Raw genomic sequence first — 13762 nt, 5'->3', positions numbered from 1 at the left:
TAATCTTGAGATTTTTTTGTACATTTTGTGTATAGAGGAGCAATTACCTGCCAGTCTCTCACATCCGCACCCAACTATCTCCATGTTCCTTCTCCTGTCCTCCCCATAGGAAAATTGACTGTCATACTGCACGGGGATGTCAGAGGTGAGCTGCCAAACAGTCCCCCAGGTGCTGGCAGTGATTTCTTGTACAATGACACTTCAATGACGCTAATGCTGAGACTGAGAAATTTCTTGTACGGGATACCAGTACCAGTTGCCAGTCAAAAGTCCTATTCATAGAGACCTTTTCTTACTCCTGTGATGTGTAATAACTTCAAAGGTCGTCTGTGTTCTTAATCCTCCAGCAAAATTTCCACCACAGATTACTTGCCACATTTTGCCAAAAGGAGGTCGTATGATGACATCACACTTGTACAGATCAGCAATTCAGTAGTTTTTAGAGTCTGGTTTGCTTTTTCTGCACTTTTTCTCCTCCTCCTCCTCCTCCATGTCAAGAATCATGAACGCTGCAGTGGAAATTATTAATGAGAGCTTAGATAGATTTTTGACTGAAAATTTAGGAGGCTCATTTAGATACTCAGGATTTAGAGAACATCCATCCATACTGTGTGAATGTGCTGCAAGAATCTCAGACAACGAGGTAAACTGCTAAATCATTAAGTCTGCCAGTAAGTGTGGGGTAAAAACTCTCACTTTTATATTGTCCACATTTGTAGAAAGGTTTTAGAAGGCCTGACAACCATATTGGCCAATGCCAATGTGGTTATTATACAAAGCCGGACATTCTCTGCCAAGGAAGTAGGAATTAGTGTGTCCTTTATTTACCAAGGGAGAAAGTCAGGATGTGGAGTTCGGAGATGGTGGAGGGTCAACTAGTCAGTCAGGCCTTCATACAGGAAACCGAAGTTCCTGATTCAGAGAATCAACAAAGAAACCTAAACCATCCTCCCTGTCAGTTGTTGTCGACAGCTTGTGTGAAAGTCGAATTGTTGGTTTTTGGAAAGTTGCAGAAATTGTTGGATGCAGCGCCAGAAGTTTAGAACCTTTAGAAGGTTGTGGGTGGAGGGGGTTTCCTAACCTATCTGACCACGTGACAGGCAGTGCTGATGAAGCATACTGGCCTCTTAACTCTAATTATTGCCTAGTTGTTGCATAGCATTTTTGTTAAGACTTATAAATCATGGATCCATCACATAAACAGGCCATAGTGGATTGCATTTAATTGTTTCCCCAGTGCCTGAAACAACATGCTTTTTTACACACTTTTTTGGATCTGAACGCCCTGTAATTGCAAGATACAAAGTACAAGAGCGATGCTGATTGATCTGTGTACAATGAACTTTTCAGCGTGTTATTCTCTTTATAAAAACACTGCATTCACTGCTTTACAAATGCAACAGCACACACGCCTCAGGAGCATATGAGCTCTCCTTCTCCAAGCTAAATAACAGTCTGGGTGAACGCTGACCCTTCTGGATGTAAAGAGTCTGTCATTGTTTCACATATTCTCCACATCCATCCTTTTAGTAATATGCCTCCTCTTGCCAGCATATATTTGAATATTTCATTCAAGACAGATGGAATCCTAATCTTAGCTCCAAGCTGTGGCGTTTTGTCACCGATCCATTTTCCAATCAGGCAGTCTCCATCTACTCCTCCATTTTTCCTCCCTCACTGCACTGCTTGGTCCTCCCTCTGGCTCTGCCGCCCCTCGTTCACTCACTCAACTTTCTTTTGCCCTCTTTCTTTCCTGGTGACATACTTTGCTGAGGTGTGTCAGTTTGAGATGCTTGAATATTTCTTTTTCACTTACATATATAACGCTGAGACTAAAGAGCATGAATTAGTTTAAGACCGTGACTTCAGTGAGTGGGAGTAGAATGACAAGCCATGCTGCTGAGCATTGCTTTGTTGTTGAGTTTCTGGCTGTACATCATGGTTCAAGTTAAGTATTACTACATGATCATGTATTTGAATGCATGGGGCACAACAGAAAGAAAAACAGCATGGAGTAATTTCACCGCAGAACAGAATGATTGGATCTTACAGCAGTGGTTTCACAGTTGCACGTGTTAAACAACAGTCTTATCCACATAATTTCAAGCCTACTGAATAATGAATGAGGGAAGGACCAAGAGCAGTATGTGCTGATCTTAAGTAGCAGGATACACTGCTGATAGTAAAGGGTACTCCCTTTACTATAGTACCAGAAATAGTACCAGAAATGGTATATAACAGTTCCTTCTTGTTCCATTACTCCCTGCAAAAAACTGATCCACTGACAAAGACCCGTTGAAAAGCATTGCTGTCGTTTTGTAGATTAAGTTTTGATGCACACAGTTAGTGCTATCCTAACAAATACACTGTGTTTTCTGTCACCGCTTTACAATAAAAAACAATCAGTGCTGTGCCAGTTGAATGCTTTCAGTGTACAAAGTACAAACATTATCAGTGAGGCTGATATTAATCAGACAGAAGTACAAAACATAATGCTGGATTACATGTAGGGATCTAATGATGTGTTGTTTTTCAGGGATGTCAAAGATCATTAGGAATCAAAGAGATTTATGACTGATATTTGGATATTTTAGATTTGCAGTCAAAGTTTAAAATAACCAATAATGAATCTAAGTGACATTTATTCAAGTACAATGTTGAGGTACTATATTTCTAGATTATATTATACCTCAAATATTATATTTTTTAACTCCACTTACATAAAACATGAACACTATAATATATTTCTACTATTACACAGTTATTTTAAAATAAATGTATTTTATCTGGAAAAACTTATTGTGTCAAAAAAGTACACTTTTGGGATTCTTGAAAGGACAACAAGGAGCTAACGAGGCTGCCTTTCGCACTGAACACTGGCAACACAATCATTCTGTTAACAACCAAAGAAAGAGATAAATAACAGTTTTATTAAAGTAATTAAATCCTGATTATAATGACTCATTCAGATTTCGACCCTTGGGCAGATGCTTCCTGCTTGGATCGAGTGTGAGAAAAGTTTCACCAATTACATTTTTTTTTTGTTCAGTTTTTTATGGGTGAAAAATCAAACTTTTCTCATCAATTCTTATCAGCCACTCACCCGTAACAGATAAAGGTTTGTTTACCTAACTCTCTAATGGTTCATCTCCCTGATGAGTGTTTTTACTCACTACAATTAATTATCACTGCTAAATTTACGAAGGAGAGCAGCATCCAAACAATTAGAGCTCTCATTTGCCGAGTGAACAATGAGCCATCTATTTCTCTGATGGGATGGAAGCTGTTTTGGTGCGAGGTCTATCTCCTTGACAAAATTTCCAGACTAAGATCTCAATGGCACACTGAGGAGGATCAAAATAAGATAAGTCTAAATTTTGCGCAAGTGTGATTTCTATTACTTAATACTTGTCTGATGAGGATGAATCAGGAGCGACATACTGCATATTAATTTCTTCAAGTATTCGAGGAATATGCCCGTCTGAGGACTGTAAACAGTGGGTCTGAATGTATCTGAGTGTGTGTTGTGTTTGCCTGAATGTGTGCTTGTGAGTCCCTCTGGGTTGTCAGATCTTGTTAATTGCCGCCTTCCTGCTGTTTTAAAAAGTTGTGACTACCCCCCCTCCAAACCCCACAAATGTCACTCCGCTTTCATTATTTGCCGATTCAAATGAGAGAAAAATGTTCATGTCGACATTAATGACTCTACGAGACGGGGAAAAAGAAAGACTAAACTAATTAAGGCAACTGACTCACCTCACCATTGCAGAGAATTTAGTGGGGATACTGAAGTGGATTTCCACCGCCACTTTGACACCCCCCCCCACTTTAATTAATGCACACGTTAAAAAGTTTCTCCAATGCTAATAAACAACCAGTCAGGGATAAGAAGTGGCTAGAGCCTTTTGCTGGACCAGGCTGTCACAGCAAATGGTTTTGGAACACACATACACACAACTGAAGGCCATCTATCATTTATATACTTTAAAGTACTACAGTGGTTAGCGCAGATTCTGAAAATGAATTGTCGTCAACAATTAACATAGAAACCAGACCTATACGTGCTTACTCTGCTAATTTGTGGACCCACATCCAAAGTGAAATCAGGACAAGATGATTCTTTCACTCTTAACATAATTTCCATAAAAAAAATGTGTCCATTGCCAAGCAAAGTATTATCGCCACAGGCTTGACACATCCTTCTATCGACAACCATCAACAGCAGCTCTAATGAATCACTGGCAATAACTCATTAGCACTGGCAGCCCAGGCACTTCACATGCTGTATATGTCTGCTAGCTGAATAAAAAAACACCAGAGTCCACTGAAACGTATTATAATCACAGAGAATGATGTTTTTATGATTCGTGTCACTTCAAACACAAGGAAATCAAGACATGATCAAAGAATAAGTGAAGTCCTTATTATGCAACAGTGTCTTCAATAAAATCAGATATGACATCCACGGCTAAAATATAAGTGTAGTCATCTTTCATCAGTATTGTAGACAAACTCTTTTACTGGTCATCTCCATGGAGAGCTACATGAAGTCTGATAAACGCGTTACTTAAAATCCAAACAAGCAGATTCAAGTACATTTAAATTCCAGTTAATTACAACTATGCTCTTATTTTGACATTCATAGAATCATTTTGACACTCGCCTTACTAATGGCTATGATCTGGGAAAAGGGCTACACTGCTAAAAGAAAAGCCTATGATGAGCGAAGGAACATGAGAAGTCTGATGATCAGAGAGGCTGCAGATGAAATAAGTTTTTGGAGGTAAAATGGGATCTGGTCTACGTGAAATAGTGGCAATAATCTCACTGCATAAAACCCTTACTTTATAAATTAGTTGATTTATTATTTGGTCTCTAAAGATCATGAAAAAATTTGAATCAAAACTCCACATTTAGATGTGTTGCTTTTTCCCTCAACCAGTCTAGAACCATATAAAATAAGAAAACTGTGCAGATATTCACATTTTGAACCTGAGTGGGCTGCAACAAAAAATATATTCATTATCTAATTCATTATCAGAATTCTTAGTAATTAATTTTCTGATTGAGTTGTCAAATCAGTTAATTGAATTATCATTCCAGCTTTAGTTCCTCTGTAAGTATGTGGAGGAGACAGAATTATTTGGATGCATAAACATGCTCACACACTATATAGACAAAAGTATTGGGGCACCTGACCATTACACCAAAAGGGACTGTGGTGAGATCGTTGTGTTGCTCCCCATTTGCTGCCCCATCTGACTCATCCAACCATGTCTTTGGACATGGTCTCTGGAAGCTGCTTTGTGCACTGGGGCACAGTCATGCTGGAACAGAAAAGGGCCTTCACCAAATTGTTGCCACAAAGTTGGAAGCATAGCATTGCCCAAAATGTCTTGGTATGCTGAAGCATTAAGATTTCCTGTCACTGGAGGTAAGAGACCAAGCCCAGCCCCTGAGAAACAGCCCCGTACCACACCGGAATTCGATAAAAAAAAGGTGTGTCAGATTTCCAAGCTCATAAAAAATGGGATTTCGATAAAAGGGTAAAGCAGAACCTCCAAGACTGATCTGCTCTTTCAGTGGAGGCGACTCCAACAGAAGTACCTGTTGAGAACATTTATTTCACTTATGTTTAATGCTCCCAGCCAGTCTCTCTTTCTCTCTTTTTCCTTCCTATCTCTCTCTCTCTCTCCATCTTTCTGTCGATATCTCTGTCTCTTACTCACACTTCCTCTGAGCTCTTTCACAATACTTCCAAGACCAGCACCCCCCCCACCCTCCTTAAATTACATCCCTTTGTTTGCAAGCCAGACACTTTTTTTTTAAAAAAAAAGTGGCCTTTTAAGAAATTAATCTGGATGCTGAAAAACACTGCTGCTAAAACCTCCACAGACACTGAGAAAGCAATCCTGACAATTGAGCTGGTAGTAAATTGCCAATTAGAAGCTAACATAGTACTGTGAGGCCTATGAACATTCAAGGAGTCTTTCCTATGTTGCAAGACCACCTGTCAGTCAAACAGCACCTGGGGCAATTTTGTATTTCATTAAGTCATAATTAATGAAGATAGGTATTATTCTCTTCCATGGGGACCAAGAGGCCGGGCTTCCATTATAAAACCATATTTCCAAAGGAAGAGTTGGGCAGATATGTGAAAACAGCCTATAATTATGAACTCTCTGTTCTCTGCCACATCTGATGAGCTGGGAGGCAAGTGAATGTGTGTGTTGTGTGCAGTTGTAGCTCCACCTGGAGTTATAATATGTGCTTGTGCGTTGTGTGTGTGTGTGTGTGTCATCAGATGCTTCAAGCGTGGAAAAGCAAAAGTCCTGACAAACTTGCAACTGGTCTGCAGACGGGGCACTTGGGTTAAACTGGGCACAATCAACAACAGTCAGTCACATGAATGTCTCCTGCTATGGATTTTTAGAAAAAGAAAAGTGGTACTTTGAAAGCATTGCCGCTATGGTAAAATGATATACCATATGGACAAAAGTATTGGCACTCTTTTGGGAAGGCTGTCAGCAAGATTTGTGTTTCTAGTGTTTTTGTGGGAATTTTTGCCCATTCATGAAGTAGAGCATTTGCGAGGTCAGACACTGATGTTGGACCATAAGGTCTGGCTCACGGTCTATCCCAAAGGTGTTGGATGGGGTTGAGGTCAGGGCTCTGTGTGGGCCAGTCAAGTTCTTCCACACCAAACTCATCCAACCATGTCTTTATGGAGCTTTGCTTTGTGCACTGGGGCACAGTCATGCTGGAATAGAAAAGGGCTGTCAACAAACTGAAACACAGTATTGTCCAGAATGTCTTGGATACACACCTGAATTCACTAATAAAGAGGTGTGTCCCAGTACTTTTGTCCAACACAAGGCAACAAGCAAGAACAACTAAGTGAATCACGATAAATAACATAAAATAGAGTAAATACAAATACAAATACAGTGCCATGTGCCTGTCAGAGTATATCAATGTGTCTTTGCATATGTGTGTGTGTACTGTAGGTGGGTGGTAGACATGTGTATACATGTCAAAATCTTAGCCTGTTTAATTCACACATTTTAAATTACATGCAAACTGTCACATTCTGGTTCTTTGGGTTTAATCAGCAAACAGCAATAGCCTTCAAATTAGCACATATAAAAGACACACACACACACACACACACAGAGAGCTATATGTGCCTGTGAGGTCCTGTTTCTCATTCGTTGCCTGAACATGATATTCATTTGTGATCTGACAGTGCAGATTAGAAACATCAGATCCCTGCGTGATGAGCTGATTCAATCATCTGTAGAATCTTATATTATAGTGACAGACTTTGACTAATCAGCATTCATTTTAATATACATATTTTCAGATTACAGTTTTTCATGTTGAGTATCCAGTGAAAGATGCTGTTAAATTGCATTATGGGAATCACTGGAGCCACTAAAAGTCTCTTTGACTATTCTTTTTAAAATTTGTCTGACGAGTCAGCCAACTCAATCGAAGTGCGTTACTAAACGGCAAGAGAATCCCCGAAAAACACAAACACAGAAGAACCTGCATCCAAAATATGCTGGAATCTGTCTTAATGTGCACAAAGATATGTGAGGCCTACAGCACAGCATGAGATGGTGGACAGGCAGATACACATCAATTCATTCAATTCTGGCAGCTTTGCTACTAACTTGTGAAGAATTTGTATTCAGTGAAGGAATTTCAACTAAATCTTAACTAAATCCCTTGAATTTACTGCTGGAAACCCCGCATCGAACCTAAATGTTCATATTGGAGAAATGTTATTTCACAAAATTCACTTGCTCATGCTCCCTTTGCACATGATAAACACATGCACATATAAAAATGCAATCAAAAGCAGGCCCTGGACCTCACACTGGCAGACACACACACACTCTCAACGCCTCTTTATCTGAACAGCTTAGCAGCTCTCTGGACATTGTGTTCACTCTTCACTGAATAAAGGTTTATTTTATGGTCCCTGTTGCCTGAGGGGACATATTGGACACAGTATATTCTCATCAATAATATTTGAGCACAGTGACTACAGCACACTGGAGTGCATTTGAAACCCTTTTGAAATCATATTCCATTATCTATCTGAAAGTATATTAGGAACCCTGCAAACTTCTGCATGACATTGGAGCTGGTAACACTTCAGTCATGGTTGTATTCAGTAACGTCAAAGCCATCACCTTCCCCCTTTTTCACTTTGCAAAATCTTTTCCCTCTTCTCTCACAGATTTATGTGACAGAGATTCTAAAAATACAAAAATAAATAAACGAAAGCATACAAGATGCTATATATAGAAATCTACAGTATGAGCCAGCAGAGTAGACGCTCTCTCGGGGGAAAAAAAGGCATTACACCAGTTAATCAAGGTTTGCATGTTTACCCTCCGGCTCTGTGAAGGCAGCCTCCAACTTTTCTCTCTCTCACACAAAGCCTTATATTTACAGGGGGGCAAAATGTTTAGAGACTCTGTCAAGGTTGTGAGCATTTTCTCAACATTTGAAAGATAAGACCTGAGGTGATGTTTTCCCTCACAACTGGGATAGAAGACAACAAGAGAAATGCAAGTATGAGAGAGAGGTTAAGAAGAAAAGCAGATGTAAGTGCAGTGTTTTCGCTTGCCAGCTGAAAAAGAAAAATAAAATGAAATGAAAAATTCAGTGCTGCAATGCTGTTCAGTTTGACAAGTCAGATGCCAGTGGTAAATTTCAGTCCCTGTGTTTTTAAAGACATATGCAGCTGCTTCCATTTTTTTTTTTTTAAAGCCATCACAATATGTTGTGTGAAAGCAGCAAAGCAAATGTCAAGGTTGCTAACAGTCTAAAAATTTTGTTTATCAAAGAAACCCTGTGCAGCAGATGCAGTATTGTAAATGAAGTTGTTTTTGTAGATTGCTTAACTGGAAAAAAAAAAAAAAAAAAACACCTTTCAGGGTTACACAAAAACATGAAGCTGTCTGACAATTTTTTTTGACCATAAAAAAACAACAGAAGAGATGATAATACAAGCTGAAAAAGCACAAGGCCACTAACTCCAAGGACTTTAATTTAAAATTCTATTCTATTTCTTTTTTTTTCTTTTTTTTTTTACACAAAGCTACAAAAAAGCCAATTCCTCAGTTGTACTGTATTGTCCATCCATCCATCCATTTTCTATACCGCTTATCCGTCAGGGTCGCAGGGGGCTGGAGCCTATCCCAGCTGACTACGGGCGAGAGGCGGGGTTCACCCTGGACTGGTCGCCAGTCAATCGCAGGGCCAACACACAAAGACAGACAACCGCACTCACACCTAGGGGCAATACAGAGTAGACAATTAACCTAATGTGCACGTTTTTGGGATTGTGGGAGGAAGTCGGAGTGTCTGGAGAAAACCCACGCAGGCACAGGGAGAACATGCAAACTCCACATAGAAGAGCCCAGACCGGGATTCGAACCTGGAACCCTCTTACTATGAGGCGACAGTGCTAACCACTGCATCACCGTGCTGCTGTACTGTACTGTATTTATGTATTTTTCTGACCCTGATGAGACAACGTTGATGAGTGAATAACATCCACTGCCAAGATAGAAGCCAAGAGAGAAAAGATTTTGATTTTTAGAGAGTGTAGCAGTGAAGGACGAAGAAGAATAGCCTAACTAGAATCTGAAAATAAAAGAAGAGTTTTTGACCACAGGTGGGTTTTCACATGAGGACATGCGAGCCACGACAATACAAACTCACAATCATGATCACAGTGCTGACAAAAGTGATGAAGAAGACTGCTAGCATGTAAACAAAGCAGGATTTAAACATTCAAAAAAGCTTTGCAAAATCTTCGCGAGTAAAGACTCCGATTCTCTCATTGGTATGAAGAAAAGCAAACATTAATGTGAGCTGTAAAATGCTGGTGAATGCAATAAAACGCCGTCCAATCCAGATTTCAGCCAGGGACAAATGCATGTTCTGCATCTTCCCTGCAGCCTAGCAGCTGCGCTAACAATCACAACTGTGGCAACTCTGCCCTGTGAGGACTGTGTGCTGCTTAAGGACGCAAATAAAACAACTGCTTACCGTAAGAAGGATATCAGATGACTTGATGAAGTGAAGAAGAGAGACTCTCTTCTGACCAGCTTCATGGATGGGCTCCCTTTCTCATCGCAGCCCTCCAAGTCTCACAGTCCTCTGAGATGAGTCCCTCATCATCGGCCGTCCTGGGTCGAGGTGGTAATCTGTGTCCTTGTCTGTCAAAAGAATTCTCAACATTAGGTTCAATGTCCAAAATTTCAACTGCAACGTGTACCCGAGGTTCATCCTGCGATGTTTGCTCCTGGTATTAGTCGAACCCTCAGGCTGTTACCAGGGAAATGGAAATACACAGTAGCTTTTGAAAATCTTTAAATTTACTGTACAAAATGCATGAAAATCTAAATTAATGGCCTTTATTTTTATCTTTGATAACTGGTCATAGTATAAGTGGGATAAAGTCCATTGCACAAAGCACACGTTTCATGTTGACTTTATTTTCACCAGTTCTTTCAAATCACACCTGACATGTGGAAAGAGACATTAAGACATCTCATTTGTATTACAAACACATATATAATAAAAAAAAATACCACACTTTCCTGTCACATTACATCCGGTTGTGTGAGACAAAGCAATCCAATAAAATTTATCAGTATCTTCCGGGGCAAAAATTATCAAGCCTTTCATGCTGTCAGTTCAACGTGCGCAGGATCTTTGTCCTGGAGTCAATCTGTGAGGGTTGGTTCAAGTGCAGAAATAAAAGACGTTCTTCCTGAAAGGAGTTATTCAGTTCTGTTTTGTTTGTCAGTGAAGTATATCCAGAGGGGTGGAAGTTTGTCAAAAGAATTAAAAAGTATGAAAAGAAACGAGACGCAACACTTCATGCTTGCCCCAGATACAAGAATCTGTATGCATATGAGCATGTTTGTGGGGCCTTTCTGCTGTTTTTGAGTATTCCTGTCACAGCTGTGACAGCAGAGCCTCATTCAGCTCAAAATGTCTGAAAACTCTTAGCAGTGCAGCAGGACAGAAAGAGGCTGAGCGGACTGATTTTACCTGAACGCAGAGGCTAAGTGGACTGCTAATAATGTGCACTGAGAACTCAAGCAAGATGCTGAACCAAGAATAGATTGTTGAGGAATTAATGGTGACAGAATGATGTTCGGACGACGGAGGGGGACATCAACAACACGTGGTTGCCTGGTGACGCAGAGCTACATTATATGATATTACTTTAAAGCTATACTTAAAATAAAATTCTTTTACTGTTGACAGTCCTTTACCCTCCCATGCCATCCTACCCTTCCCGTTGGATATGGTTGCCATGACAACAGTGATTACCTCTTGATTGGAGTTCTAATGTAATCTAGACTATGAGTGGTGCCATTTATCTGCTGTTAACACAGCAGTAGCAGCATTAGCAGCAGTCACAGTCGGACAGCCATGAACAGAGAATGAAACAGAGTCATTAGAGCGAGGAATAGACTGTCTGGTGAAATGAGTGTGTGTGTGTGTGTGTGTGTGTGTGTGTGTGTGTGTGTGTGTGTGTGTGTGTGTGCGTGTGTGTGAGACGCCTGCTGTCTTAGCGTGCCTGGGCGCTTATGTCCGCAGTTTGTTTGGGAAGGTGGCAGGAATGATCACGAGTGCAGTTCGCCTGGCGACTGCTGAAAATCACACCCTGTATTCCAGTGCCAACCCAGCTTATAGCACACAGACACAAAGATAAGCTCCCCTGCTCCGTCTCCGCTCTGGCTCTGGGTCCCCACAATGAACTGGGACAGGATTACATCAAATAAAATTGGGAACTTGCTATTAACAAATCTGCTGCAATGCCACATGCTTTGGATTCTTGTCAGTCTGACCCAAAATGACGAGTTCTTTTGCGCGCCAGCTGCCAGTTCGTTGAATTCAACCAAAGAGGTGATATTGATTTGAATGGAAAAAATACCTTCAGATTTCTTAATGAAACAGCAACATGGAAAATTCTTGTTGTCACTGCTGTCTATCTAATGGGCTATGTAAGGCGCTAGTTGGGCTACTCCAATTAAGCTGAGGGACAGAATAAAGGGATCGCCGCAGAGTAAATCACAACCTTTTCTCTTATCCTTTCTTTCTGCCCCCTCCCCCAAAGAAAAAATTGTCACGATGAATCAATTCTGCCACCACTATCCTTGATATGCAACAGATAAAAAGTGACTGACATCAAATTATTTCCAAGCTGATAGATGTTACACCAGCTTTGTCAGCGTTGTCGCCTCTTTGGAGCGATCTTTCTAGTTTAGAATAATTGAAAGAGTAACTGACTTTTTCAGAACGTGTGGAGTGGAGAACGTGTGGAAAAGTTGGCACACACAGGATTTCTTTCTTTCTTTCTTTTTCTTCTTTTATCACTGTCATTTCACTCTTTTTCAATCGAAGGGGGGAAAATAATGATATTGGACTGCCATGGGCAAATAAATAAATAAGTATGAAAAACAAAAGGAAATGAGCATCCTGCAACGTAAAATATGACTTCAAAGTCATGACACTGACAAGACAACAAAGCCACACGGATCGAGGTACTACACACCTGAGGTTTGAGTATTCGTCATTAAAGAAGAAAAATGAAAAACAAACAAACAAAAAAAAAAGCATTGCAGAAGGACAGCGACAGTATGAGATGTTGACTATTTTCTTGTTATATTGTGCTGGATTCCCCTGAGTCGGCTGCCAAAAGTGTTGTTTTGATGAAGAAGATGAGTGATGCTTTTTCAACGGCAGTCCTTTGTGTCCACTGCACTTCGGCTGAGACGGGACAAAGTTCATGCCACAAAGCGTATATACTGTAAAGACATAATGTTACAGTATGTAGCATGTGGAATAAACACGTCATAGCCCACTGGTTTCTAATCTTTATTTTAAAACATATCCCCACAGTCTTGAACTAAAAATCACTACACTGACACCACTCTTCAGTGTGTTCATTTGAACTGATTTTAAATTATATGATAAAGTATACAACATTATGTGAAAGTTGAATTTGTTATAACGTTTTCACAGATTGTAACTGCTCAGGTTCAGTTTTGCACTCATAACAACTTGGAGCGGCAGAAGCTGAATGCTTCAAACATTTATTGCAAGTATTTTTTCATCAGTTTACTTAAACTCTACATTACTTCAGGTTATTTTAACTGTTACTTTTAGAAACAAAAACAGTTGAAACATTTGTTTAACTATCTACTGTCCTGCGGTTCTTAATTTAGTTACCTTCTTCAACATTTATTCCCGCCGAATGTTTAGCTATTTCAGCTTCATTAATTCATTAATTCAGCTTGCTGCCAACCATTTATCTACGAGGCCTACTGTCTATCTTTTCAGTCTTTAATCCAGTATTTTTACATTTCTCTGCTAGATTGCTCTCTGGTTTTCACACACTCCTTCAGTGTCCAAGTGTTAAAACTGACTCAAAATATTCTTCTTCTTATTATTTTAATCTATATTTTCTCCTCCACAATCTTTCCACATTCTCACTGACAACTACAGAAGCACCCGCTGGGGTACAAGTTGGTTGTGAATCACCACCATAGACTCAAAGTTCACACTAGACAGAGTTGCAAATGGAGTTTCCTCTCTTTCCAGCACTTGCAAATACCATTACGTGACACCCAGACGTGTTCACATTGTCAACGCCCCCAACATGCCCCCAAACGGATCTGTGACACTGTGTATCTTGTGTGTGTGTGTGTCGCTTCATTAA

At 40.0% G+C, this 13762-nt stretch overlaps 1 long non-coding RNA gene across 1 annotated transcript in view; it reads right to left on the bottom strand.

The window, feature by feature from the left end:
- The window catches only part of LOC124054351, a 218321-nt gene that overhangs the window by 82424 nt on the left and 122135 nt on the right, over nt 1-13762 (bottom strand). Inside the window, exon 3 of the long non-coding RNA XR_006842359.1 lies at nt 10072-10241. This is a non-coding gene — a long non-coding RNA (uncharacterized LOC124054351). The remainder of the gene's footprint in view (nt 1-10071; nt 10242-13762) is intronic.

The sequence above is a fragment of the Scatophagus argus genome, chromosome 23, assembly GCF_020382885.2.
Source record: "Scatophagus argus isolate fScaArg1 chromosome 23, fScaArg1.pri, whole genome shotgun sequence".
Lineage (NCBI taxonomy): Eukaryota > Metazoa > Chordata > Actinopteri > Scatophagidae > Scatophagus > Scatophagus argus.
Note: the sequence above shows the minus strand (reverse complement) of the source record. Positions and strands in the feature narration are given on the sequence as shown.